Genomic DNA, 27,110 nt, shown 5'->3' on the forward strand with positions numbered 1-27,110 from the left:
AAAATGATGTTATTTTCAAAAACAATAAAAATTTTTTATTTACTATGGAAAAATAACCATTTTAATAAATGAAAAAGAATGGTTTTCTTGTTATTTTTTTGGTTGTCTCTCCTGTTTTCATTCTTACAATTTAAGAAAGTCAGAATGATTTTATTTGCTTCATTGTCTATGATCTAGTTTGACACAAATGGGGATTACTTTGGTATTTGCTAAAACATAAATGATAAGGTTCTTAAAGATTGAATAGAATGTTAAGTTGGGTGTTCAATATTTTGAAAGCTGAATAAACTAAAATAATTGGAGTTTGTGGTCACAAAGCATTTGTCATTTTTCTTCTTTTGTCCATATGAAAATACATTAATAGAAAATTATCAATGGAAAACATTTTAAAATTTATGTTACATTCCTATCAACTTTATTATTTTTTTTAAAAAATTTTATTTATTTATTTGACAGAGAGACAGCCAGCGAGAGAGGGAACACAAGCAGGGGGAGTGGGAGAGGAAGAAGCAGGCTTCCAGCAGAGGAGCCTGATGTGAGGTTTGATCCCAGAACGCTGGGATCACGCCCTGAGCCGAAGGCAGATGCTTAACGACTGCGCCACCCAGGCGTCCTCCTATCAACTTTAATAATAATGCTTAGTCAGCAATTTTATCAGTTTCTTTCACTCAGTATTAATACTTTGTCTAGAATTAGAGTAGAGGTAGACTGATAATTTTTACTCATTTTGGAACACAGTTTTAAGTGCCATGTAAGGAATTACAGAAAACCATACTTTTTTTATATTTGAGATTTAACACTGTTATATTCAAAATAAGTTTCTAAAGATTTATTTATTTATTTATTTATTTATTTATTTATTTATTTAAGAGTGAGAGCAGGTGAGCCAGCACGAGACAGGGGCAGAGTGAAAGGGAGAGAGAATCTCAAGCAAACTCCGCACTGAGCGTTGAACTTGACCCAGGACTCTATCTCACGACCCTGAGATCATGACGTGAGCCCAAACCAAGAGTCAGACACTCAACCGAGCACTGAGGCACCCCCAAAATAAATTTTCTGATATATAATAAATTGTTGCTTAAAACTCATTTGGTTGAAATTACTACTCCAAGGAACTACTTTAGTTACTTTTAAATACTAATAGTCTTTAGAAAACAAGAACACCTATTTTCTTATGAGGATTTTCATTTTCGAAGAAAAAGAAAAGTTTCAGTGACATCGGTGCACTTATAGCTCCTCCTACAACAAAGAATTAGGTACCAGAGTGACTACTGATATAAAAAAAAATAAAATTTCGAAATGCAAATTGGGTTAAAGAAAAATACTTGTATTACATTTTTAGTTGTTTTAATGTTAAAATGCAACTTATACCTATTAAGAAGTAACTTTCTTTTTTTTTTTCTTTCACTCTCGTTTGCATCTTGTTTTAGAATAGAGCACAGATATGTATGGGTCCCTCTGCTGTTCTTCTGTACCTATGAAGGCATCCCCGAAACCCCCAACCACATAAAAGTTCATTCCTATGGGTGAGATGGGAGGCTCTCCATCTGCCAGAAATAAAAACAAGGGCTTAGTAATAAAAAATTTGGGGGTGAGGGCCTGGGTACCCCAGTTGGTTAAGCATCTGCCTTTGGTTCAGGTTCTGATTCCAGAGTCCTGGGATCGAGCCCCCTGTGAGGTATTCTCCCTCTTTCTCTGCCCCTCACCCCCCCTGCTCATTCTCTCTCTCTCAAATAAATAAATAAAACTCTTTAAAAAACATTTTTTGGCAAATTTCCATATTTTAAGTTTGAGGTATTCTCTACTACTTTTAAAATACATGGTTTTCATTTTTGACACCAAAGGATTTTTTTTCTTTTTAAATAAAACATGACCACATTTTAAGTTTCTGCCTAATACGTGTAAAAATAGAATAATGTCACTTGAAATCTAACAACAAAACAAATGAATCCTCTTCTAGAGATGAAAGATATCAGAAAATGTATTCTTCATTCAGCATCTGAAAATAAAAATAAACCTGAAATGATAATTTTTAGAATTATAATGTGAAAAAGAAATCTTCCATGGTTGAACCCAATTTACAAAAATTCACATTTTTATAAGATTTACCACTGAATACAATACTACTGTTTAAACTGGATTGTGGGGACCAGGGATTCTGCAGTGAATAGTTACTGGTAACCACTCACCTTAAACTTTGGGGGGAAAATGTTTACCATATGACAAGAGTAAATTAAGATCATTACTCGTCTGTCACAGACTAGTTCCTGGATTTGAGAACAAAGTCTTTAATGGATGAAGAAAGTTCTTGAAGCTCTTTACAAGTAGTATTGGTGATATCTTGTTGTTCTTTGGCTAATTCATCATTCCAGGGATCATTTCCCTGTCTAGTCTTCTTATTTTGACTAGCTAAATGCTTTACATCTAACCCTTGATACTTTACCAAAAGTGTATTCTGATCCTCTTGGGATTTTCCTATTTAGAAGAGAGGTGATTGGTGGGACACACCTGGTTGCATGGTGCACAGTGTGGGTTGAGAACTGAAATTGGACTCAGTGTGAGGTGCAGAATAAGAGCAGGACCTTCTAGAAAGTCCTTGATTGTGTGCTTTCTACCAGTTCCAGAGGTAGAAGAAGTTGAAGTCATGAACACTGAACATACCACCTCGAGATAAATTTTATTAAGAGATTTTATTAAGTAAGCAGCAAGTTCAGAAATAAACTTAAGGGCATCTTGTATGTGTTTTCTTAAAAAAAAATCTTCAATCTCATCCTGGAACATAAAAGTGATCTCTGGTTTCTTCTTACCAGTGTGAGATGACTCATCATCACTGTCTTTACCTTTTCTGCCTTTCTTCTTTTTTTTTTGTTTAAGTTTTGTTTTAAGTTTTAAGTTTTGTACTCTCTGCCATTGCTCCCACCATCTCCTCCCACACTTCCACTGCCCTCTGTTGCCTTCCTCCCTCGTTCATCTTTTTCATCCTTTTTACTTATATTAATGCTTTCTAAAATGGAAACCTGTTCCAGATCTTCTTCAGTGATTAAACGAACAGGATTATTTTTCATATCCTTTTCAGTGTTTTGGTGCATCAAGTCACTGAACAGTTCTGTGCAGATAAGTTTTCCGCTGACTGCAACAGTGTCGCTAAAGACTAGAGCTAAAGTCAACTTGCTGAATGCTCTCATCACCTGTGGAAGCGACACTGCATTTTCAATTGATAAAGAACTGGGCAACAGAGGTGCGACGTTAACCATGTTCCAGAGCTGATGGCTTCCTGTCCTGAGGCTTCCACACGATCCGCAGGTCCTTGACCAACACAAGCTGCTTTCAAAAAACCAGAGTCGTGTAGTCTTTGATCTTTTCTTTATGTAGCTCACAGCACTTGGGAATCCAAGTTTGAACAAAGCATCAAATTCTTGACGGCCACTCTGCCTGCAAAAGGACTCCACCCAAGTACTCTCTGTTCTGGAGTAAATGTCAGGGACAAAACAGCGCCATGTCCTGTCTCTCACCAACCACACTGCCTCATAAATGTCCACTATTAACAAGTTCCTCAAGCACAGAGTAGAGCAGCTGCTCTTGACATCCATATTTTGAAATGAGAGAATTCACTGCTGTAGCCGGGTAAAAGCACTGAACAGTCCGTGGATGCGTGCTTTACGTCAGGCTACAAAAGCTTCAGTAAATGTTACTGCTCTGTTATTAAGATCGATGGGTCCATTAATAATTCTACCTAGTCACTGAGTTAGTGCCTGTGTCAGAAAGCTTCCAGGAAGATCACAGATTTTACACAGTTCTGATGTGGTGACCTGACCACTTTCTTGCAATTTATCATTTACCTCTTCTGCCAACCGATCCAAACAGTCCTCATCTATCATCTATCAACACTAGCTGAACGTGCTTTTCTGATTTAACAGGGTCACCAGTTGTATTTTCACTATGAGTCAGGTCTACATTGGTCACCTGTTGTAGATCAGCGTTTACTCGACCACCTCAGACATAGAGCTTATTTCTCATTACTCTACTAATTTGGGCTGGAGTAATGTATTCCTTCCCATCACGTGTGTGAGCTACTTCTAGCTGTTTCTGAGCAATCAACGTATTCACAACCTCAATGCAGTTCTGCTCTGACAATCTCTGCATGACCTCGGCGAGCTGCGCCCGCTGGACATCAGCCGCCAACCGCCAGATCTCCTCGCAGGGGTCCTTTCTCTACGCCCCCAGCTGCTGAAGAACTGACCACATGACAGCCTAAGAAATCAACCATCCTAATTAGTGAATAGTGATATCAAGATGTTTTTAAGCTTGCATTTCCCTAGAGACTGAGGATGCTGAGCTTCTTATCTGGCAAATATATTCCTTTTTTGATGAAATGTCCATTCACATCTTTTGCCAATTTGTTTTTTGAGTTGTTTTCTTATTGTTGGGTTTTGAGAGTTCTTTTTATATTCTGGATTCTATTTATCTGTCAGATTTGTGATTTGCAAACATTTCTCCCAGTGTGTGGCTTGTCTTTTCTTCCTCTTAATACCCTAGTTTTCAATTTGGATAAAGCTGACTGATCCATTTTCCTGTGGATCATGTTTTTGTTGTCCTAAGAACTCTTTTCCTAACTCAAAGTCGCAAAGATTTTCTTATACACGTTCTTTTAGAACTTTAATACTTGTATGTTTTACCTTTAGGTTGATGATCTAGTCTGAATTAATTTTCATCTGAGGTGTGAATTATGGGCTTTCTTTTTTTATATGGACATCCAATTTTTTGAGCACCATTTGTTGAAAAGACCATCCTTTCTTTAATTGCTTTTTCATCTTTTTCAAAGATGGGTCTATACCAGGCTCTCCATTCTGTTCCATCCATCTATTTGCCTATCCTTTCACCAATACAACACTGTCTTAATGATAGTTTTTCTTTGATTTCAGAACTGTTTTCACTCCTCCCATTTATTTGCCTGTCAGCTTGTCAAAATCTTTTTTAAAAAAACCCAAAAATTCCTAATGGGATTGTATTGGATCTATCAATCACTTTGGGAAGAACTGACTTTGTAACATGGTGAGACTCCCAATCCATGAACTAGGTACATATCTCCATTTGTTTATGTCTCTCTTGGGTTTCTTTCATCCGTGTTTGTAGTTTTCATCATATACACCCTGCAGATTTTTATTCCAATTGCTAGGATAGAGAAATACAGTTAACTTTTACATGCCAACCTTGTATCCTGTGTTCCTGGTACACTCACTAATTTAGGGGTATTTTTTGTAGATTTTTTTTGTCTTTTGCTTATAGACAACTGTGTTATCTGTGAATAGAGATTTATTACTGCCCTTTTAATCTGTAAGCCTTTTATTTCTTTTTCTTGCCTTATTGTACTGGCGAGAACTTCCAGTTAATGGGGGGAGGGGATATCCTTGCCTCATGTCAGGTCTTATGGGAAAAGCATTTAGTCTCTGACTATTAAGTAAGGTATTTAGCCTCTGTAAATACCCTTCATCAGGTTAAGGAAATTCCATGCTATTCCTGGTTTTGACAAGTGCTTTTTCTGCATCTACTGCGATGATCATCTGGTTTCTTTCTTCAGTCTGTTAATACAATAAATTATACTGATTTTTTAAATGTTGCACCAACCTTGCATTCCCAAGACAAACTCCACTTGGACATGCTGTATTTTGTTGTTGTTGTTGAGTGGTTTTACATGTCTGTTTATGAGAGATACTGGTCGGTAGTTTACTTGTAGCAGCTTTGATTTTGGTATCAGGGTAATGCTGGCCTTATATAATGAATAGGAAAGTGTTTTATTTCTTAAATGTTTAAAGATTTCACCAGTTAAATCACTTAGACTGGAGTCTTTTTTTCTGGAGGGTTTTTAACTATGAATTCAACTTCTTTGATAGGATATTCAGGTTATCAATTGCTTCTTCAGTAAATTTTGGTAGATTGTGTCTTTCGAGGAACCGTCAAAATTGTGGGCATAGACTTGTTGGTAGAATTCCCTCACTGGGATTCTATTGTCCTTTCTCTCATTCCTGATATTGGTGATTAGCATCTTCTATCCTTTTTTCATGGTTTCCAGGTTTATCAATTTTAATGACTTTGAAGGAGTTATATATATTTTTTAAAAGATTTTATTTATTTATTCGACAGAGATAGAGAGAGCCAGCGAGAGAGGGAACACAAGCAGGGGGAGTGGGAGAGGGAGAAGCAGGCTCATAGCGGAGGAGCCTGATGTGGGGCTCGATCCCATAACGCTGGGATCACGCCCTGAGCCGAAGGCAGACGCTTAACCGCTGTGCCACCCAGGCGCCCCTGAAGGAGTTATATTTTTGAAAAGTATCTTAGCAGGTATATTATTTTGAGTTAACAGGTTTTTTTTCTCTGAGCACTTTAAAGATGTCATTCCATTGTCTTCCAGCTTGAGTGGTTTCTGATGAGAAGTCCTGTGATTCATGGCATTGGTCCTCTATACTAATGCATCTCTTTTCTCTAGGTGCCTTTAAGAATTTTTTCTTTGTCTTTGGTTTTCAGCAGTTTGAATATGAAAGCCCACAGGTGAGTGTGTACAGAGTGTGTTGGTATAATCCTTATTATAATATAATAATAATTTATAATCATTATTCTGAACTCTAGTTCTGACTCTCATATCCATACTGATTAGGTCCCTGGCAGTCAGTACTGCGTCTTGTTCTCTTTTTTGAGGTGAGTTTTTCCATCTTGTCATTCTGTCCAGAGAAGAATAGATGAATGAGAGAGCAAAATATGAAAATGGCAATAACAACCCCAGAGACATATACACTAAACAAATCAGAAGAGACCTGAAACCAGAAAAAAATATAAGAAAAAAGAGAAAGAATATAATCAGACAGGTGAACAGAACAGAGCAATACACTAGATCCTGTATTTTGGTCTGTTTGTTAGAAAACTAGATCCCAAAATGTAAAGAAAGAAAAACTTATATATGTACAAAATAAAATTAAATACAATGAAAGGATACATGTAACTGTTAAAATGAAAATTAAAAAAAAAAAAGAAGGAATATAAACAGACAGGTGATGAGAACAAAGCAATCCACTATATCCTGAGTGTATTTTGGTCAGTTTGTTAGAAGAAACTGCATCCCAAAATTGTAGAGAAAGAAAAACTTTTATACATACAAAAATAAAATTAAATACAATGAAAGGGCAGACGTACTTACAAAAATGAAAATAAAAAAAAATTTAAAAAGAGTTAATAAGAAATTTGTTGAAAAAGGAAAGAGAAAAAAATTAAAATTTAAAGACTAAAGAATCGTGGGGAAATGACCATGAAGTCTATGTGCTGTAATCCTCTAGCACTGGAGTTCTGCAGTTCTCTGTGATCGCTAAACTTGGTCTTAGCTGGATGTTCTTGCGGATCTTCTTGGGGAGGGGCCTCTTGCACTGATTCTCAGGGGTCTTTGCCCCAGCGGTGTGCACTGCCCTTGCCAGGGGGCCAGGCTAAGTGAGGGCCTCCAGATTGCTTCCTGTGGCTTTTGCTTTCCCAGATGCTTTAGAGGATGAGAATGAAAACAGTAGCCTGCTAATCTCCAGCCTTGGAGCTGAAAGCTTGGGGGCCCATTCTTTAGTGAGCCCTCAGGGAAAAACAGTCAATCACTCCTGTCTCCCTGGTCTCCATCCCGCACTCCATGCTCACCCAGCCTGTGACTCTTGCGTTTCTACCTCAGACCCTGCTTCGAGTCTCCAAATCTTGCAAACTCCTGCAGCACACACCCATGCCGCTCCTCCCCAGGGAGGATGTATGTGGCAACCAAGCTGAAAGCCCACTCCTGGACTCAGTGTTTGCAGCTGGCTTCCCTGCTCTGATGCCTGGGAACTCGACCGTACTCTGGCACCCCTGGTCTTCCTGTGACCCCAGGGATCCTGAGACCACACTGTCCCACCTAGGATTCCACCCTGCTTCACCACCTGAGCGCCTTTCAGGCAGGGATGTCCCTCACCAGAGCAGACTTCTAGAAGTTCCGATTGTGTGCTCCGCTGCTTTTTCACTTTCTGGTAGCCTGCTTGCAGGGGCTCCCTCCCCCTGCAATCTATCTTCCCATCTATCACTTCAGATTCCCTTCCACACCTCTTACCTTGCAGAAGGGGGTGGCTTTTCTATTTGTAGAGTTGCAGCTATTCTTTTCTTAGATCTCCGGTAGAGTTTACAGGTGTTCGGAACGATTTGATAGCGATCTAGCTGAATTCCCGGGACCAGACGAACAAAGGGTCTCCTACTCCTCCGCCATCTTGGACTCACTCCAATTACAGTTATCTTAAATAATCTGACAGTTCCAACGTCTGTGTCATATCTGAATCTGGTCTGTTGTTTGCTTTGTTTATTGACGGTGTGTTGTTTTCTACTTCTTGTTTATCCACATGCTTTGTAGTTTTTCTTCTTACATTAGTAATGACTCAGGTAAATTGTTCTTATGCCTGGAAATGGACATGCCCTTTCCTCCCTCTAGTCCTTTAGTGTGGGGCTTCAAGTCAATCTAGTCAGCAATTGAGCTGGATCTAAGGTTTGTTGTGCACCATAGTCTTCAAATTCTTTCATAAATACTTGGTTTTTAGGTTGGGGATCAATTGCCAATGTCTGCTCTTCCTCCAACTCTAAGCTACCCTTTTAGGCTGCACCTCTTGCTCCATACTCTTACAATTCTCCCAGCAATATTTCACTATTACTTGTAGCTTGATACTCTTTAGCCATGTGGCAGAGGTATAAGGGGAAGCATTTTCGCTTGCTCTGATTAAGCTTCCGTCTTAGGCATGCACTGTATCTCTGGGTCAAGGGATAGGGTCCCCTCAGTGCTTCTCTGTCCCCACAGCGTATAATTTTGGGCCCAGCATGTACCGCTGCCCTCCCTCAATGGGGAGATGTTTTTTCTTTTCCCTTTCCCCAACAGCAACAAAGTTTCATCAATGTCCCAAGAGTGAATATTTGTTGTCCTTTCCTCCGTAGTTTAAGGTTCTGTTTAAGCAGGAAAGGATCTTGATAGGGTTTTAAACCATTCCCACATTGGCTGCTATTCCCACACTCCAGGCTGGCACAAGGAGGGACTCATTCTCAGAACTCTCACGTATCATTTCTGTGAACACCTGATGAGGTTTGTGAAGAAAAGTACAGAAATGGATGTAATTTTCCCTTGTATCTGCACACCCAAATTCTCTCCCCAGCTCACACTTGGCCTCCACCAATTCTTTAAGGATTCTGGTTAAATTGTTCTTACTGTTTGGTTGCATGTTTCTCAAATAGGCAAGTGCTCGCATCTTGTCTCTACCTACATGCACTTGCCCCTCTTTAGATTTTGGGCTAGTTGGTTGCCCTTCAATCTCAGCTCTCTAATGAGTTCAAAGAACTTGTGAACTTGAAATGTGTTGAGTTTCTTGTTGATGTGCTGAAATGGTGAGTGTAGAGATATTTCTAGCTCTCTATATCCTAGAAAAATAGAGTAGAGGCTGGGTCATAGATTAAGCATATATTTGGCCTTAGTTAGTTTGGTAAACTAGATTTCCAAAGTGGCTATATCATTTTATATTCACACCAAAAATATATGAGAGTTTTAGTTGTTCTACATTCTTGTCAACTCTTGGTAATGCCAATCTTTAACTTTAGCCAGCATCTGGTTACCTCTAGTCTTTCTGTCTCTATGAATTTGCCTATTTTAAGCAACTCCAATAGGTAGAAACATACAATATTTGACTTTTTGTGTCAGGTTTATATTACTTAGTATAATGCTTGTAGCATACATCAGAATGTCTTTCCTTTTAAGACGGAGTAATATTCCACTGCATGTATGTATCACTTTTTTGGTTTATCCATTCAACTATTCATGGACACCTGGATTGTTTTGGCCTTCTGGCTATTTTGAATAATGTTTTTGTAACCATTGGTATACAAATACCTGTTTAAAGTCCCTGATTTCATTTCTTCTGAGTATATACCAAGGAATGGAATTGCTCATCATATGGCATAATCATCTTATATTTACTTTCTTTTTTTTTTTTTTTAAAGATTTTATTTATTTATTTATTCGACAGAGAGAGAGACAGCCAGCGAGAGAGGGAACACAAGCAGGGGGAGTGGGAGAGGAAGAAGCAGGCTCATAGCGGAGGAGCCTGATGTGGGGCTCGATCCCAGAACTCCGGGATCACGCCCTGAGCCAAAGGCAGACGCTTAACCGCTGTGCCACCCAGGCGCCCCTATATTTACTTTCTTAGAAACCACTAAACTGTTTTCCATAGTGCTATTCCATTTTACATTCCCACCAGCATTGTACCATTGTACCCAGTTTCTCCACATCCTTACAAACACATGTTGTTTTCCATTTTTAAAAAATATAATAGCCATCCTAATGGGTTTGAAGTAGTAGCTCCTTGTGGTTTTTATTTACATTTCCTTAGTGACTAGCGATGTTGAGCATCTTTTTATCTGCCTCTTGAAAATTTGCATAACTTCTTTGGAGAAATGTACATTCAAGGGCTTTGCCCATTTCTTAACTGGCTTTTGTTGTTGTTCAGTTGAAGCAGTTCTTAATATGGTCTGCATATGAAACCTTTATCAGATACATGGTTTGCAAATATTTTTTCCACATTCTGTAGGATGCCTTTTCACTCTGTTGATACTGTCCTACGATGCATACAAGTTTTTTTTTTTTTTTTTTGATGAAGTCCAATTTATCTGGGTTGTTGTTGTTGTTGTTGCCTATGCTTTGGTTGTCATTTCCAAGAAATCATTGGTAAATCTAATGTCATGAAGGTTTGCTTCTATGTTTTCTTCTCAGTTTTACAGTTTTAGTATTACATTAGGTTTTTATTTGCCTTGAGTTAATGGTTGTAAATGGTATATGGTAACGGTCCAACTTCATTTTTTTTTTTTTTTTTGTATGTGGATATCCAGTTTTCCCAACATTTGCTGAAAACACTTTCCTTTCCCCATCCACTTGTCATGGCACTCTTGTCAAAAATAAATTGACCAATATGTGAGTGTTTATTTTCAGACTCTATTCCATTCCATTGCTGTATATGTCTGTCTTCATTCACCATTTTGATGACGTAGTTTTGCAATAAGTTTTGAAATCAGGAAGTGTAAGTCCTTCAATTTTGTTCTTTTTCAGGATGCTTTAGCTATTCAGGGTCACTTGAGATTCCCTATGAAAGTTTAGAATAGATGTTCAATTTCTGCAAAAAAACAAAAACAAACAAACAAAAACAACTCCCCCCCAAAACCTAACATCATTGGGATTTTGATAGGGTTTGAATTGAAGCTGTAAATTTCTTTGAGTAGTACTGACATCTTAACAATATGAAATCTTCAATTCTGTGAACACGGGATGTTTTCCACTTATTTGTGTCTTTAATTTCTTTCAGCAACATTTTATAGTTTTCAGTGTACAAGTCTTTTACTTCCTTGGTTAGGTTTTTCCTTAAATATTTTATTCTTTTTGATGCTATTATAAATGGAATTTTCTTAATTTCCTTTCGGATTGTTCATTGTTAGCGTATGGAAATGCAACTGATTATTGTGATGTCTATCCATAATGTCCTTGCTTCTTCTGTAAGCCCCTGCCTATGATGCTGTGTACCTGGGCAAATCAGGGTGTTTTTTGATAAAAATTCTTCCCAAATTTGGGCAGCTTATTAAGATTCTACTTCTTTAACTAGTTTGTCTCCAGGGTTTTCAAAATTTTATTATCTTGTCTAATTACACTGGATAGGACTTTCAGGGTAATGTTTTATAGAAACTTCAATAGTATACATTCTTGATTTGCTCTATAATTTGGGGAAAAACATTCAATATTTCACCTAAGGCTGGTGTTAGATGTAGCTTGTTGTATCTATTGAGACAATCGTACTTTTTTTTCTTCTTTACTCTGATTTTTAAATGTAAAACCAACCTTGCATTTCTGGTATAAGTACCATTCAGCCATAGTGCATTATAGTCACTTATTGTATTATACTCTTTATTTATTATTGAATTCAATTTGCCAATATTTGTTTTTTAATTTTTATAGGGGAAATTTTTATGTACAGGAATGGCTTATTACCCTGCTTTATCTAAACTCATTGGCCAGAACTCAGACCAAACTTAATAGCAAGGGAAGCTAGAAAATGGAACAAATGGCTAGTTCTGCCATAGAAATGAAGAGATATGGAGTATGGAAATGAGAATGTCCATTGTATATCTAAGCAATCTCAATAGGAGGAAGGGGCATACAAGGATACCAAAGAGAGACTATTTGGCTAGAAGTTGTTGAGAATTTTCCAGAATTGATAAAAATACATGAATCCACAGATTTGAGAAACACAATATATTCCAAAAGAGAACATATTTAAGAAAAATTCATGCATAAACCTGTTACAATGGACTACAAAACATCTAAAACAAATGGAAAGACAGAAACTAGAGGGAAAAACAAATCAATCAGTAAGGATTGGCAATATGACTAACAAATTTTTCAGTAGTAACACCAGATACTAGAATACCATGGGATGTCTTCAAAATGCTGAGAGAATATAATCATAATACTCCAGAATTAAGCGAAATGATCCTTTCAGAATTAAGGTAAAATAGAGATACTTTCAGATAGTCAAACACTGATAGAATTCTATTGAGAGGTCTATACTATGAAAGATGGAAAATTATAGCATTTCTTAAATGCAAGCAGTAATGTAGAATAAGTAAAATAGTAAACATGTTTTATAAATAAATACCACCTATCTAAAATGGTAAGAGTTAATTTGTAGGATTAAATAAGAATCAGACCTAAAATGCTGGGTAACAAGAGTGTAAGTTGGAGAAGAATAAACAAAGTTCAAGTGTTTTGTGTGGTTTGGGGAAGTTTAGATTTTGGCAAATTAAATATATGTGATAAAACTGTAAGGGTAACCACTCGAAGAATAGAAATAGTATGTAAGGGGTGCCTGGGTGGCACAGCGGTTAAGCGTCTGCCTTCGGCTCAGGGCGTGATAAAATTAAAAAAAAAAAGAAAAAGAAATAGTATGTAAATGCCAGAGTGAATTAAAGCAAATTAAATTTTAAAACAAAGAGCAAATATTCCATTTTTAAAGGGGAAAAGTAAAAACAGCAGAAGAAATATAAAAACAAAATAATAGAAACAAGTTTAAATATATAAATAATCACAATAAATGTCTATGGACTAACTAAACTCATCGGTTAATAAACAGATAACAAGATTGGAAAAATACAGCTGTCTGCAGGTGACATACTTAAAATACAGGGACACAGGAATATTGACAATAAAGAATGGAAAATGATATCCCAGTATAATACCATTCAAAAAAATAAAAAACTAATTATTTTTTTAAAAAAGAAAGAAACCCGAGGTGGCTATACTAACATTAGACAAAATACCCTAGGACAGGAAGTATCATTAGGGACAAAAGAGAGTCACTCTAAAGGTAAATCTTGTATAATATTCTAAAGTTTGAGCAAACTAAAAAGTGGCATCAAAATACAAAAACAGCTTCTGTTTTCCAGTCTGTCATGTAAGGCACTTGAAAGTCAGTGCCTTAATCTAATGACAAGTGAAAGATAGACAAACTAAAAAATCAACAACTCTTCTTAGATCTGTCTGAAAAGTGAGGTCACACCAAACTGCTGTTCCCAAAAACTGAAGAGAAAGATAGGCGATTTTAGAAAATTACAACTCCTGGAGCAGAAACAGTCACAAGAACCAGTACCAGGTTAGAAAAAAATCTAAACTATAATTGATGAATTGCTGGAGGCCCCGTGTGGACAAGTCTGAGAATTTAAAACCCCAGAGGGACCCAGTCATCGAAGGGGGCCCCACACCTTGGTGATTTTTTACCTCCAGAAGCCTTACCAAGCTCGCATACTGAATATCAGAGAAAAACAACAACAACAACAACAAAACAAAAAACAAAAAAAACCCTCCTGTTTCTGACAGGGAGAAGGGAAAAATAATCATTTTGAGATACACCAGAGCATTCTGTTTTTCATAATAAGGCCTGTCCTCAAAAGAAACTACTTTACCAAAGGCTAACCTTCTGGGGATTTTATCTGAGACTAACCAACTGGGGAAAGGGAAATATTCAACTCCACCTGGCTCTAGTCTTCCTATGTGAGACAAGAGAAAAATCCAAATTGAGCGCCCCCTTTATAATTCCATGTAGGGGATGCGAAATATACAACTCCAGACTTCTCAAATCAACCTGTCCCTTCTAAGGTGGGAAGGGAAATCTCAGAACTACTTGTGAATTTCACAGCCTAGGGTCACAAGCTTGCTAAAACAATGAGACCTAATCACAGGCCTCTAGGACACTTTCCCTCCTACACTTTATCACTACATTACTAAAGGACTATTTACCAGAGTTCCTTTTACTCAGTACATCATGTCTGGCTTTCAACAAAAAAGTATAAGGTATGGTAATAGGTAAAAAACAGTTTTGATAAGTTCACACCTATCCTTGATAAAAATTCTGAGCAAACTAGGAATACAAGGGAACTTCCTTAACCTGATAAGGAGCATTATCTTACCTGATAAGGTATAATTCAGTTGGGAATGTAATTTCATATAAAACAATTTTACAAAAGCAGCAAAAACCGTATCATACATATGACTAATTATTACAAAAACCATAACTGGAAAAACTTATTTACACAGTGTTCTTGGATGGAAAGGCTCAATAACCTAAAGATGTCAGTGATTCTCCAAATTCGTTCATAGATTCAATGCAATTCTGATCAAAATCTCTCAGGGCTTTTTATGGGATTTGACATGATCCTTAAAATTATATGCAAGAGCAAAGGGCCCAAAAGAATCAAAACCTCTTGAAGAAGAAGAAGCTAGGGGAGTAGAATTCTGACTGATTTTTGATATTTGATTGCTGAGAGCCTCACTCCACCTTCTTCCCTTGTGTTCTATACCTGGACAAGCTGATAAGAAAAGCTGGGCACTCCCTCCTTTGATGCTGGCAGGAGATTCAAACAAGGCATGCCCCTTTCCTAGAAACTGCAGCCCTACCCTTATCTATTAAAAACAACAACAAATAAACAAACCCAGGCCAATGTCCTTTCTTTGCTCTTGAAAGCCACTTCAGACCTGCTTGGGAAGCCTGCTCTGCTCCCCTCAAAGATCTCAGGTAAATAAGTAATAAGTAATAAACTTTTGTTATACCTTCTTATGATGTGTGTGGCATCATCTGTCTGGACATGTGAACTGAACTTTGGGTGAGAAGGGTCCATCCGCCTCTGCAGGTGACCAAACAGGGAGGATGCCTGGTGAGATACATTAAGATGTACTGAAAGGAGTACAGACGAGGGTCTCTGCATAAGTGATTTTCTTGTGTAGGAACCATGACCCCTGGAGTGGTGCAAAGTGGCCCTGGGTAAGAAGGGTAGACAGGGACCTGATTACATAGTTTTGAAAGTCAAGGTAAGGAGTTTAGATATTATTTTCAAAGTGATCAGAAGCCATTGGGGAGTTTTAAACAGGGAGAAACATGATCTGATTTTAACTTTTTAAAGATTCATCTAACTGTTATGGACTGAATTGTGTTCCCCCTCAAATTCATATATTGAAGCCCTAACCCTCAAGGTGACAATATTTGGAGATAGGGCCCTGTAAATTAGGGTTAAATCAAATGAGGTCATGAGGGTGGGGCCCTAATCTGATAGGTCTGTTGTCCTTATAAGAAGAGGGGAAAACACCAGAGATGTCTCTCTCTCTCTCCACAATGTGAGGATGGAGTGAGAAGGCAGCCATCTACAAGCCAGGAAGAGAGCTCTCATCAGAAACCAATCCTGATGGCATCTTGATCTTGGCCTTCAGAAAGATGAGAAATTAAATTTCTGTTGTCAAAGCTGCCTGGTCTGAGGTATTATGTCATGGCAGTCCTAGTAGACTATCGTGGTTAAGTGGAAAGGGGAGATCAATATTGGAAGTGAGGAGAGGAGTAAGAAGATGATGGCGGCTTGAGCTAGGGCATAAGCAGTAGGGATGATGGGAAGCACACACATCCGGGCTATCCTCTGCAGAGTAGCCCCCAGGACATGCCAATGGATTGGAGCTAGAGGATGAGAAAACTAAAGGATATCAAATTCTAGATACATATGCAGGCAAATAAATCAGGCCAACTTTCCGTTTTTAGTTTGGACTTTAAGAAAAAAATCACTTGGCTAAAAAATAGAAATAAGCTTGAAGAGGAATTAGAAGATGGTTTTGGATAGAAACAACAGTGAGGTTATATAGGCACTAAATTATCATTTTATAGTATTATGTAATATATTTTTTTACGATATAACAGGATCCTACAATCTCAGAGTACATTAGGGCAACAGCACCTGAAAGAGATATTAAGCCATCTCCCCCTAACTCCCAAAATAAAGTCTCACCTACGTTTCCTCCACACAGTAACAAGTGTTTTATTCCCTCAGAATGTATATTTGGACAGGTCTATATTGCTCTTAAGTCAATTGGGCACATGAGAAAAATTATCATTTTAATGAACTTCCAGAAATCTCTGTGAAGCTGTTACTTGAGAGCCTAATGACAGCCCTAATTTTGTCATTGTATTTTCAGGGCAATATTAAGTATAAGGTTTCTTGGGGTGCCCAGGTGGCTCAGTTGGTTAAGTGTCCAACTCTTGGTTTTCAGCTCAGGTCATGACCTCTCAGTCATGAGATGGAGCCCTGCACTCAGTTCAGAGTCTGCTTCAGATTCTCTCTCCCTCCCCCTCTGCTTCTCTCCTCATCATGGTCTCTCTCTCTCATCTCTCTCTCTCAAATAAATAAATAAATAAATACATAAATACATAAATAAAATATTTTTTAAACAACACATTAAGATTTCTAGTCCACAGAAGGAGAACCGCCTGTTTTAACAGCAGAGAAAAACAGAATTTGTTTTTATACAGAATTTTTTTATTATCAAAAATTTGCTTTTGTTTTGGTCATGTTGATAATTTTTGTAAGGTGACACAACACAATTAATCCTCCAGATGCATTCTGTAGCTGACTTGCCTTCTCTGCCCAGAAGAATATGTGTCCTTTTAAGTCTAATTCTCTTTCCTTCTGGCTAGGAGGAAGAAAGAAGGTTGGCGGAAGAGATATACTAGGACACTCTTAAATGAAACAATCTGCTATTCTCCTGTTACACATCTGATTTGGTCAAAATTCATTCACTCATCCATCCATGCACCATTCTAAAATTATCCAATCAAAACTGGAACAAGAGCTTCAATTTATCCATATATTGACATTATGGATTCTGATCTATTGACCAATATCCAGCCTTACTGTGTGACCCAAAGGTAGGCTTCGAAAACCACGAAATACCACTTGGCAGGGATATACTACATTACAACTCTTATTAGCAAATATTCTAGTAAATTCATTTCTAAAATTTTCCTATCAAAGACTAATTATGTAAATCATTTTTTAATCACACCACAAACTCTTCATAGTTTAATATTTATGTCAAGAAATATACATTATAATAAATATTATGTCAAAAATATATTATGGCTTATTGATACAGGACCAAGTATTATACATTATAAAGAATTATTTTTTTCTGGTATCACAGCTAGAGTGTATATAATCTTGTTATGCATCCTAACTGTAACTTATACTGGAAAAAAAACAGTTTTGGAGGAATTGAAAAAAAAAAAAGATATGACTTTTTTTTGTATTCTTTTTTCATATCAACGTTAGTGAGCCATCAAATTTCTACTTTTCCATCACTGAAGGCTAAAGCCTCCTTTCATCTAAATGAGCAGAGTATTCTAATCTAAAGCAACTCTCAGGGGGAGAGGTCAGCACAGACATAGATGAACAAAATTATTTTTTTTAAAAGATTTTTATTTATTTATTCGACAGAGACAGAGACAGCCAGTGAGAGAGGGAACACAAGCAGGGGGAGTGGGAGAGGAAGAAGCAGGCTCATAGCGGAGGAGCCTGATGTGGGACTCGATCCCAGAACGCTGGGATCATGCCCTGAGCTGAAGGCAGACGCTTAACCGCTGTGCCACCCAGGCGCCCCACACAAAATTATTTTGATTAAACCTAAAATTACATATAAAATGTCCAAATTTGGGGATTTCCTGCTACTGAAATTAATGCTTTTAGAGCAAAGCATTTTATTTTTTAAAATGAACTTAGAACCACATTTCCAGCTGTACTGTTTCCAGGTCAGTAATTAGAATGCCCGATGAAGCTTTCTTTCCTTCCAACTATAACTGCTCTTGTTAATATGGGTTAGAAGTCCATAACGGCCAAGTACACACAATAGGTATTTTCTTGAGACATGAGAAATAGCTTATTGGCAATGAATACTTATCAAGACATCCAAATTAATTTTTTTCCCTCTTACTCTTAAGGAGAAAAAAGACAGGGGCACCTGGTGGCTCAGTCAGTTAAGCATCCAATTCTTGATCTCAGCTCAGGTCTTGATCTCAAGATTGTGAGTTTAAGCCCTGCGTTGGGCTCCATGCTAGGCATGGAGCCTACTTTAAAAAAAGAGAGAGAAAAAATGAAAAAAAAATGACTTTATTCATTAAGATCAGTTAAAGCACTGTGTTTTATACAATACTAAAAAAAGATGGCAATGCCTTTTCAATTAACATATTTCTCACCATTAAAATGATTTTTTAAAGGCCAAAGAAATACTTTTGCCTTGAACAATTATAAGGTTATCAATATTAGTCTTGTTTATAGAGTAATTGATAAAAATCCAAGTTTCCTAATAAAATTCAAATTTAATAGGTAAAAAATTATAACCCTAACCTATTATGTGAATTTTATAAATGAATAAATTTTAATTAATAATGGCTTCTGCTTGCAGACAAGATGGAATAACAGGGATAGGACTTGTTCTCCCACTTAGAATAACTAAAATACCAGAAAACTGTATGGGGAAAAACAAAAACAATTAAAAAAAATAGTTTTTATGATTTCAGACCTAAAGGAAAAAAGAAGTGAGCTCTGAGAGATGGGAAAGGAAAAAAGGGAGCCCTAAGTTTTTCCCAGCTTACTGCCTTGAGAGTTTCCAGCTGAAGTTCTAGAAAGGAAAGTCAGACAGAAACATGAAGACTTCCTGAGTCACGGCACTACAGTTTGCAGTGCAGAATACTTAGGATGTTGGTACACAGCATATAGTTGGATCTTGTTTCTTAATTCATTCTGCCATCTCTGCCTTTTAATTTTCATTTAAAGCAATTACTGATAAAGTACTTACTTCTGCCATTTTGGTATTTGTTTTATATGTCATATCTGTTTTTCAACTCCTCCATTACTGCCTTCTTTTGTGTTTATTTTATCTAGGATACAATTTTTACTGTATTCTTACTTACTTTTCTGTATACCTTTTAGTTGTTTTCTTAGTGGTTCTCCGGAAGTTTAAAATTAACATCTTAAAAATATAACAATCCAGTCTGAATTAACACCAGTTTAGCTTCAATAGTAGAAGAGTAGCTTCAATCTCTGCTCTTATATAGTTTTGTCCCCTATATATTGTAATTGTCACAAATTATATCTTTAAATACTGTGTGCCCACGACATAGATTTCTAATTATTATTTTATGCATTTGTCTCAAATCATATATAAAATAAAATCAGAATTACAACAAAAAATATAATAACACTGGCTTTTCTATTGCCCATGTAGCTAATCTATATTGGTGTTCTTTATTTCTTCATATGGCTCTGAATTATGTCTGGTATCCTTCCATTTAAGCCTTACATTTCCCCTTAGCATTTCTTGTAGGGCAGGTCTACAGGTGACTACTTGAGCTTCTGTTTATCTAGGAAAGTACTATTTCTCCTTCATTTTTGAAGGATAGTTTTGACAGATATAGAATTCTTGTTTGACAGGTTTTTCTTTCAACTCTTCAAATTAATCATCCACTACCTCTGGGTCTCCTTGGTTTCTGATAAGAAATTAGCTGTTAACCTGATTGAGGATTCCATCTACACAACAAGTCACTTTTTTCTTGGTGCTTTCAAGACTCTCTTGGGCTTTGTTGGTTTAATTGTAATGTGTCCTGGTGTGAGTCTCTTTGAGTTTATCCTACCCAAAGTTTGTTGACCTTCTTGGATGCATAGATTCATATCTTTTACCAGTTTGAGGAAATTTTCACTCATTATTTCTTCACATAATCTTTGTGCCCCTTTCTCTCTCTCCTCTCCTTTTTGGATTTCTATTATGTGTAATTGGCAAGCATGGTAAGTTTCCACAAAGCAGTCAGATACTGTCTCCTTTTCTTCATTTTTTGTTTTTTCTGCTCTCCAGACTGGATAATCTCAACGGACCCATCTTCAAGTTCACTGATCCTTTCTTCTGCCTGATCAAATCTATTGTTATGCCCCTCTAGGGAATTTTTATTTTAATTGTTATAATTTTTTAGCTCCATTTATTTGACTCCTATTTATGGTTTTTATCTCTTCAATACTCTCTACTTGGTAAGACACTTCTCCTGGTTATCTTTACTTCTTTGTCTATGATTTCCTTTATCTCTTTCAGCATGCATAAGATGATTTAAAGTCTTTGGTAAGTACAATTTCTGCTTCCCTGGGGACAGTTGTTGTTAATTTCTTTTCTTCCTAATAATGGGTGCTATTTTGTTTCTTTACATGCTTCATAATTTTTTTGAACATGGACACTTTGAATATTATAATGTGGTAACTGGAAATCAGGTCTTTCTTCCTCCCCATGATTTGTTGTTGCAGGTTTTTGGAGGATTTTATTGGCTTCTTTAGTGACTTTTTTAAACTAATTTTGTAAAGACTATATTCTTTGTCATTAGTGGCCACTTTAGTCTCTGTTATATAAGCTTATTGGTCAGCTAGTGACTTGCCAGAGATTCCTGTAAGTGATTTTAGTAATCAAAATCCTTATCCTCATCATCTCCCAATATTTGCAGATTGGCTTCACTTGGACACTCCTTTAGTTCTTAGCCAACTGTATATAACTCTTCATTTCCTGCCTCTATGGAGCCTAAAGGTCAGCCAGAGATGGAAGTTCAGGATCTTCTCAGGTCTTTTATGAGCAAGCCTCCAGTCCTGTGCATGTGTGTGACTTTCTGCATACCTCAGAGCTTTCCATAGCTCTTACATCCCTACATATCCCCTTTCCCAGTCTTTCCCCCAGGATTTTTCAGTATATCTACTGTTTGCCCTGACTGTTATCTCTTGCCCCAGGCAGCTGTAGCTAGTATATTTGCTATTCAGTGTTTTGACAAATGCTTCCCAGACTATTTGATTCAATAAAGCTCTGAGGAAAATGAATGAAAGCCAAGCCCTTGAGTTGATTCTTCAGGGAGTCACCAAACAAGTCAAAACACATAACACAACTCTTTGTGAATAGGGTCCATATTACTCCCTCTGAATCAGGAAACTAAACTAAGAATGCAGACTAGTGTTTTCATAGCCACTGCCAAGCTAAAGACTAAGAAATGGTAAGCAGGTGAATTGAAATGTCACAGAGCTCTCTTAATGAAATTTATCAGCTTCCTTCTTTATTATGTATCCTTCAGTACATTGTATAAAGTTTTTGTTAGATTGAAAACTTCCAGAAAAGTTGATTCTGAAAGTTTTCTCTAGCTTAATCACTGTTTCAGGAAAGGGATGAATTTTGGAGTTTCCTACTCAACCATTTTAATGATGGTTGATCGGGAATAATGTCACTCATGGACACCTGATTTTTGACAAAGGTACAAAGTCAATTTGATGGATATCTGTATGCAAAACAATGAATTTCAACCCATACTCTATACCATATATAAAAATTAAGTCAAAATGAAAGATAAACTAAATTTAAAATGTAAAATAATAAAACATGTAAAAGAAAACAAATGAGAAAATCTGTTTCCTTGGATTAGGCAAAGATTACTTAACTATGATTCCAAAAGCATGATCCATAAAGGAAATATTTGTAAATTGGACTTCATCAAATTTAAAACTTCTCTTCAAAAGATACTGTTACATAGTATAGGGAGTGATGTCAGCAACATGGTGGGGTAAGATGTTGTTTTTTATCACTCTTTTTAATTAAGTAATTAAACATCCATACACTAACAAAAGTACTTTTGTGGGTATTTTTGGTACTTTACCCCAAGAGACTCTTTAGGAATCTTGCCCCTGAGTACAGCCAGCCTGTAAGATACAGACAAATCTCTGTAAGTGTTGCAGAACCATGATGCCAGTGAAATTGTATAGACCCCTCTCATTGCTGTCAAGACAAAAACTATCCTGGACAGGCACTGATGCATGAGACAGAATCTGCAGAAGTCCGGCCTTCCCAAAGGAAGACTCTAGGACACCCTGGGAAAGGAAAGGAAAGGAAAGGAAAGGAGAGGAAAGGAGAGGGGAGGGGAGGGGAGGAGGGGAAGAGATTTGGTTGCAGTGGAGATAGTAAGAGAAATTTTCCCAGGGCCACCCCTCTCTCAAGGAAACACTGACACAGACTGAATTATCAGAAAGCAACCTCTCCCACAGGGAAATAGGAAACTGGTGAGTGACAGCTGAACTATACCAGTTGGGTGGTATAGTTCAGCTGAAGAAACCCATTTCTCCCCATTAATACCCACAGTACTAAGGTGGGAGCTCTACAATGGGGGGAGAGAGCATAATGAGAAAGAGGCAGATGTGAATTTCAAACAGTCTTAGATTGTGCTCAGCAGAAAGTCCACCCACAAGCCTCTGGGAGTACCACCCCTGGAGATCTCTCTATTAGGTCCAGGGCACCCCAATGCATGAAGTGCTAAAGCCATGCCTCCCCCCACTCTGTTACCAGCTCTTTGTGCATAATTAGGAGTGCACCTGGGAGAACAAGGTCCAGTACACAGGGAGCTGGCTAAGAAAACAGGCCGAGGTTGGTGAGCAAGGGGCAGACCGCAAACTTGAACTACAGTGCCACCTGATGGAAAAGAAGAGAGGCTTCCAAAATCCAGCAGGGTGAATTATAAGAACCAAAGTAGACATAAAGGCTTAAAAATTCATCCGCAAGAGGGAACAAGAAAAGTGAGGCAGATACACTTTCACAGAGACAGAGAAGACAGAAAGAAAAAAAACCCTCAGATAATGACAACACCATAGAACATGACATTCTATCTGCTGAAGGAAAAGGGCAAAGACTGAAAGGTGTCTGTTACTTCCAATGCAAAAGCATAAGTACACAACCACAAAGAATATGAAAAATCAAGGTAATATGGCATCACAAAAATAAAATGATAATTCTCAAGCAAACAAATTCAATGACACAAAATATTGTGATCAGGGGTGCCTGTGTGGCTCAGTCGTTAAGCGTCTGCTTTTGGCTCAGGGCATGATCCCGGCGTTCTGGAATGAGTCCCACATCAGGCTCCTCTGCTGGGAGCCTGCTTCTTCCTCTCCCACTCCCCCTACTTGTGTTCCCTCTCTCGCTGGCTGTCTCTCTCTCTGTCAAATAAATAAAATCTTTCAAAAAAATATTGTGATCTGATAAAAAAAATTCAAAATAGTTGTTATGGTCTTGAATGAAACACTCCCACTTAGACATTTGGACTTTTTTTTTCTGTTATAAACCTTCAATTAATGTCTATCTTCTTCCAAAAAACTGTTAAGTTCTATGACAGCAGAAGCCATGTTGCTTTTGTCACCATTATATCTCCCAGCACCTACAATGTATGTGATGCATAGCTGTGTAAAAATGAAACAAAAAACTGAATTATTTTAAAAATACGTATATGGATATATACTGAAATTTAATTTTTCTCTTCTCTTTTTAATGTGGCTTTCAGAGAATATTAAGGGTCACCATTTGCATCAACATGGCTGGAACTGGAGGCGATTATGCTAAGTGAAATAAGTCAAGCAGAGAAAGACAATTATCATACGGTTTCACTTATATGTGGAACATAAGGAATAGCATGGAGGACAGTAGGAGAAGGAAGGGAAAAATGAAGGGGGGAAATCAGAGGGGGAGATGAACCACGGGAGACTATAGACTCCAGGAAACAAACTGAGGGTTTCAGAGGGGCAGGGGGGTGAGGGGATGGGTTAGTCCAGTCATGGATATTAAGAAGGGCACATATTACATGGAGCACTGGGTATTATATGCAAACAATGAATCATGGAACACTACATCAAAAACTAATGATGTACTGTATGGTGACTAACATAACATAATAAAATTTTAAAAATAAATAAAGGTCAAGAAGTGAAATAACAAGAAAAAAAAGAAAAGGAAAATATTAAGGGGAGGTAGGTAGGGGGCATGGGTGAAATAGGTGATGAGCACTGAATGATGTATGGAAGTGCTGAATCACTATATTGTACACTTGAAACTAGTATAACTCTGTATGTTAGCTATACTGGAATTAAGATTAAAAAATAAAAATAAATTTAAGTATATGTATTAAATAATCTTAATTATTTTTTAAGGTTGTTATGAAGAAAATCAACAAGCTATAAGAAAACTCCAAAAAAACTATCCAATGAAATCAGGAATAAAGTATATTAACAAAATGAATTCTTAAAAAGATATTGAAATTATTTGAAAGAACCAAACAGCAATTCTGGAAGTGAAGAATTCAATTAATGAGATGACACAGAGTAATAGAGTGCCTGTAGCAGGCAGACCAGAAGGAAGAAAGAATAAACGACTTGGAGAATAGGAATTTTGAAATAACACAAATAGAAGAAAAAGGGAAACTAATATTTTAAAAGAGTAAAGAAAGCCTACGGATCTACGGGATTCCATCAGGAAGACAAAATAATAATAATTTGCGTTCCAGAAGGAGAAGAGCGGGGAAGTGGGCAGAGAGTCTATTTAAAGCAATAACAGCTGAGGGGACTTCCGGTGAAGATGGCAGAGTAGGAGGATTCTAAGCTCACCTCCTCCCACCAATACAACTAGATAACACCCACATCAGTGTAAATAACCCAGAAAACAACCTAAAGACTGGCAGAACAGATTCTCTACAGCTAAATGTAGAGAATAGGCCACATCTCTGAGGGTGGGAAGGGTGGAGATGCCGTAGGGAGCTAAACAGTCCCATGGGACTGTCTGCAGGAAGGAGGGATGCTGCAGGCTCACAGAGGGGAGAGGAGCAACCCCACACCAGACAGAAGGGACCCACATGGGAAAGACGAATCCTCATAACATTTGCCTTTGAAAACCAAAGAGGTCTAATAATCAGTGGGGCTTAACACCTGGAACTTTAAAAATCAGTGGGTTCAGCTCTGAGAGAGCTGGGAAGTCCGAGTCCCTGTCCTTGAAGAGAGAGCACAACAAACAGCCCCACTAAGATGCAGCATTAGAAGCAGCAGTTTGAAAAGCACCTGAGGTATATGGGAAGATTTATTTAATAATCTTAAGAGTGTGTGCTGGTGGGACAGGGATCTTTGGGAGACTTCTTAAAGAACAAAATGGCTGGTGGGTATTATTCCATTCCTCTACTCCCCATCCTAGATACAAGGAACACTTTCACCTAGCTTGCCAATAGTACAACCCATCCCTACATGCTTCTGCAAATCTGCCCCCTCCAACCATGCCTGCCTCAGCAGGTGGCTACAGGTCCACTCCCACAATGCACCAGTGCCCATACCCCACCCCCACATTCTCTTGCAAACCTGCCCCCCTTCAATATGCCTTTGGCTGGAGTCCATCCAAAGCAGTGTTACAAGCCTGGCAGTGTGCACGTAGCCCTGACAGGGGCCAGCACCACTCCAACGTGACTCCTGCCCCAGGGAGAGGGGAAGATAAACACACACACCAGTCCAACTTTGGCCCCAGCAGTGGGCTGGGGGCAGATATCAGGTCTGACTGCAGGACCTGCCCAACAATGGAAGCTTCTCAAGGGATAACACAGGGAAAGTGCCTTGCAGTTTAGTGCTACTGCATCATTGGCAAATGCCTGGTCTGACAGAACTCAAGCCCAAGGTGGCCCCAGACTGGCCCACTAATTACATAGGGACCAAACACTGCCCACAACAGGCAAAGAGAGCCATTGCAGATGGCTGAACTGAAGGCAAATGTAGCTCAGTCACACTCTGGGCACACACTACACACATAGGAGGCACTCCTGAAGCACCAAGTTCTGGTGAAGGGGACATTCCACTGTAGGGCACTACAGGAACTCTCCATAAAGCCACTACTTTCAAGAGCAGGAGACATAGCTGACTTTCCTAACACATAGAAACAAACACAAAGATTTAGATGGACTTAAGAGACAGAGAAATATACCCCAAATGAAGGAACAGGACAAAAATCATTGTAAGAAAGCTAAATGAAATGGAAATAAGTAATATACTTGATAGAGAATTTAAAATAATGGTCATAAAGATACTGACTAGACTTGAGAAAAGAGTGGAGATCTCAGTGAGACCCTCAATAAAGAACTAGAAAACATTAAAAAAATAAAAGATGAAGAACTCAATAACTGAAATTAAAAATACACTAGATGATGGGGCGCCTGGGTGGCTCAGTCATTAAGCATCTGCCTTCAGCTCAGGGCATGATCCCGGAGTCCTGGGATCAAGCCCCGCATTGGGATCCCTGCTCCACTGGGAGCCTGCTTCTTCCTCTCCCACTCCCCCTGCTTGTGTTCCCCCTCTCACTGGCTGTCTCTCTCTCTGTCAAATAAATAAATAAATAAATAAATAAATAAATAAATAAATAAATAAATAAATCTTTTTAAAAAATACACTAGATGGAATAAATAGTAGACTAGAAAAGCAGAAGAACCAGTGACCTGGAGGACAGAGTAATGGAAAGTACTCAAGTCGAGCAGGGGAGTGAAAAATAATAATAATAATAATAAATGAAAACAGACTAAGGGAACTCAGTGACACCATCAAGCATAATAACATTCACATTACAGGGGGTCCCAGAAGGAGAAGAGAGAGAAAAGGGGACAATTTATTTGAAGAAATAGTAACTAAATATCTGCCCAAACTGGGGAAGGAAATAGAAATCTAGATACAGGAGGCACAGATAGCCCCTAACAAAATCCACACCAAGGCACCCCACAACAAGAAACATAGTAATTAAAATGGCAAAAAGTAGTGATAAAGAGAGAATTTTAAAAGCAGCAAGAGAAAACAGTTATATATAAGGGAAATCCCATAAAGCTATCAGC

The 27,110-nt window shown here is 37.8% G+C and overlaps 1 pseudogene; it reads right to left on the bottom strand.

Moving 5' to 3' along the window:
- Positions 1–2,141: 2,141 nt before the first annotated feature.
- The window catches only part of LOC113244215 (E3 UFM1-protein ligase 1-like), a 41,428-nt pseudogene continuing 16,459 nt past the window's right edge, over positions 2,142–27,110 (bottom strand).

The sequence above is a fragment of the Ursus arctos genome, unplaced genomic scaffold (assembly GCF_023065955.2).
Source record: "Ursus arctos isolate Adak ecotype North America unplaced genomic scaffold, UrsArc2.0 scaffold_30, whole genome shotgun sequence".
NCBI lineage: Eukaryota > Metazoa > Chordata > Mammalia > Carnivora > Ursidae > Ursus > Ursus arctos.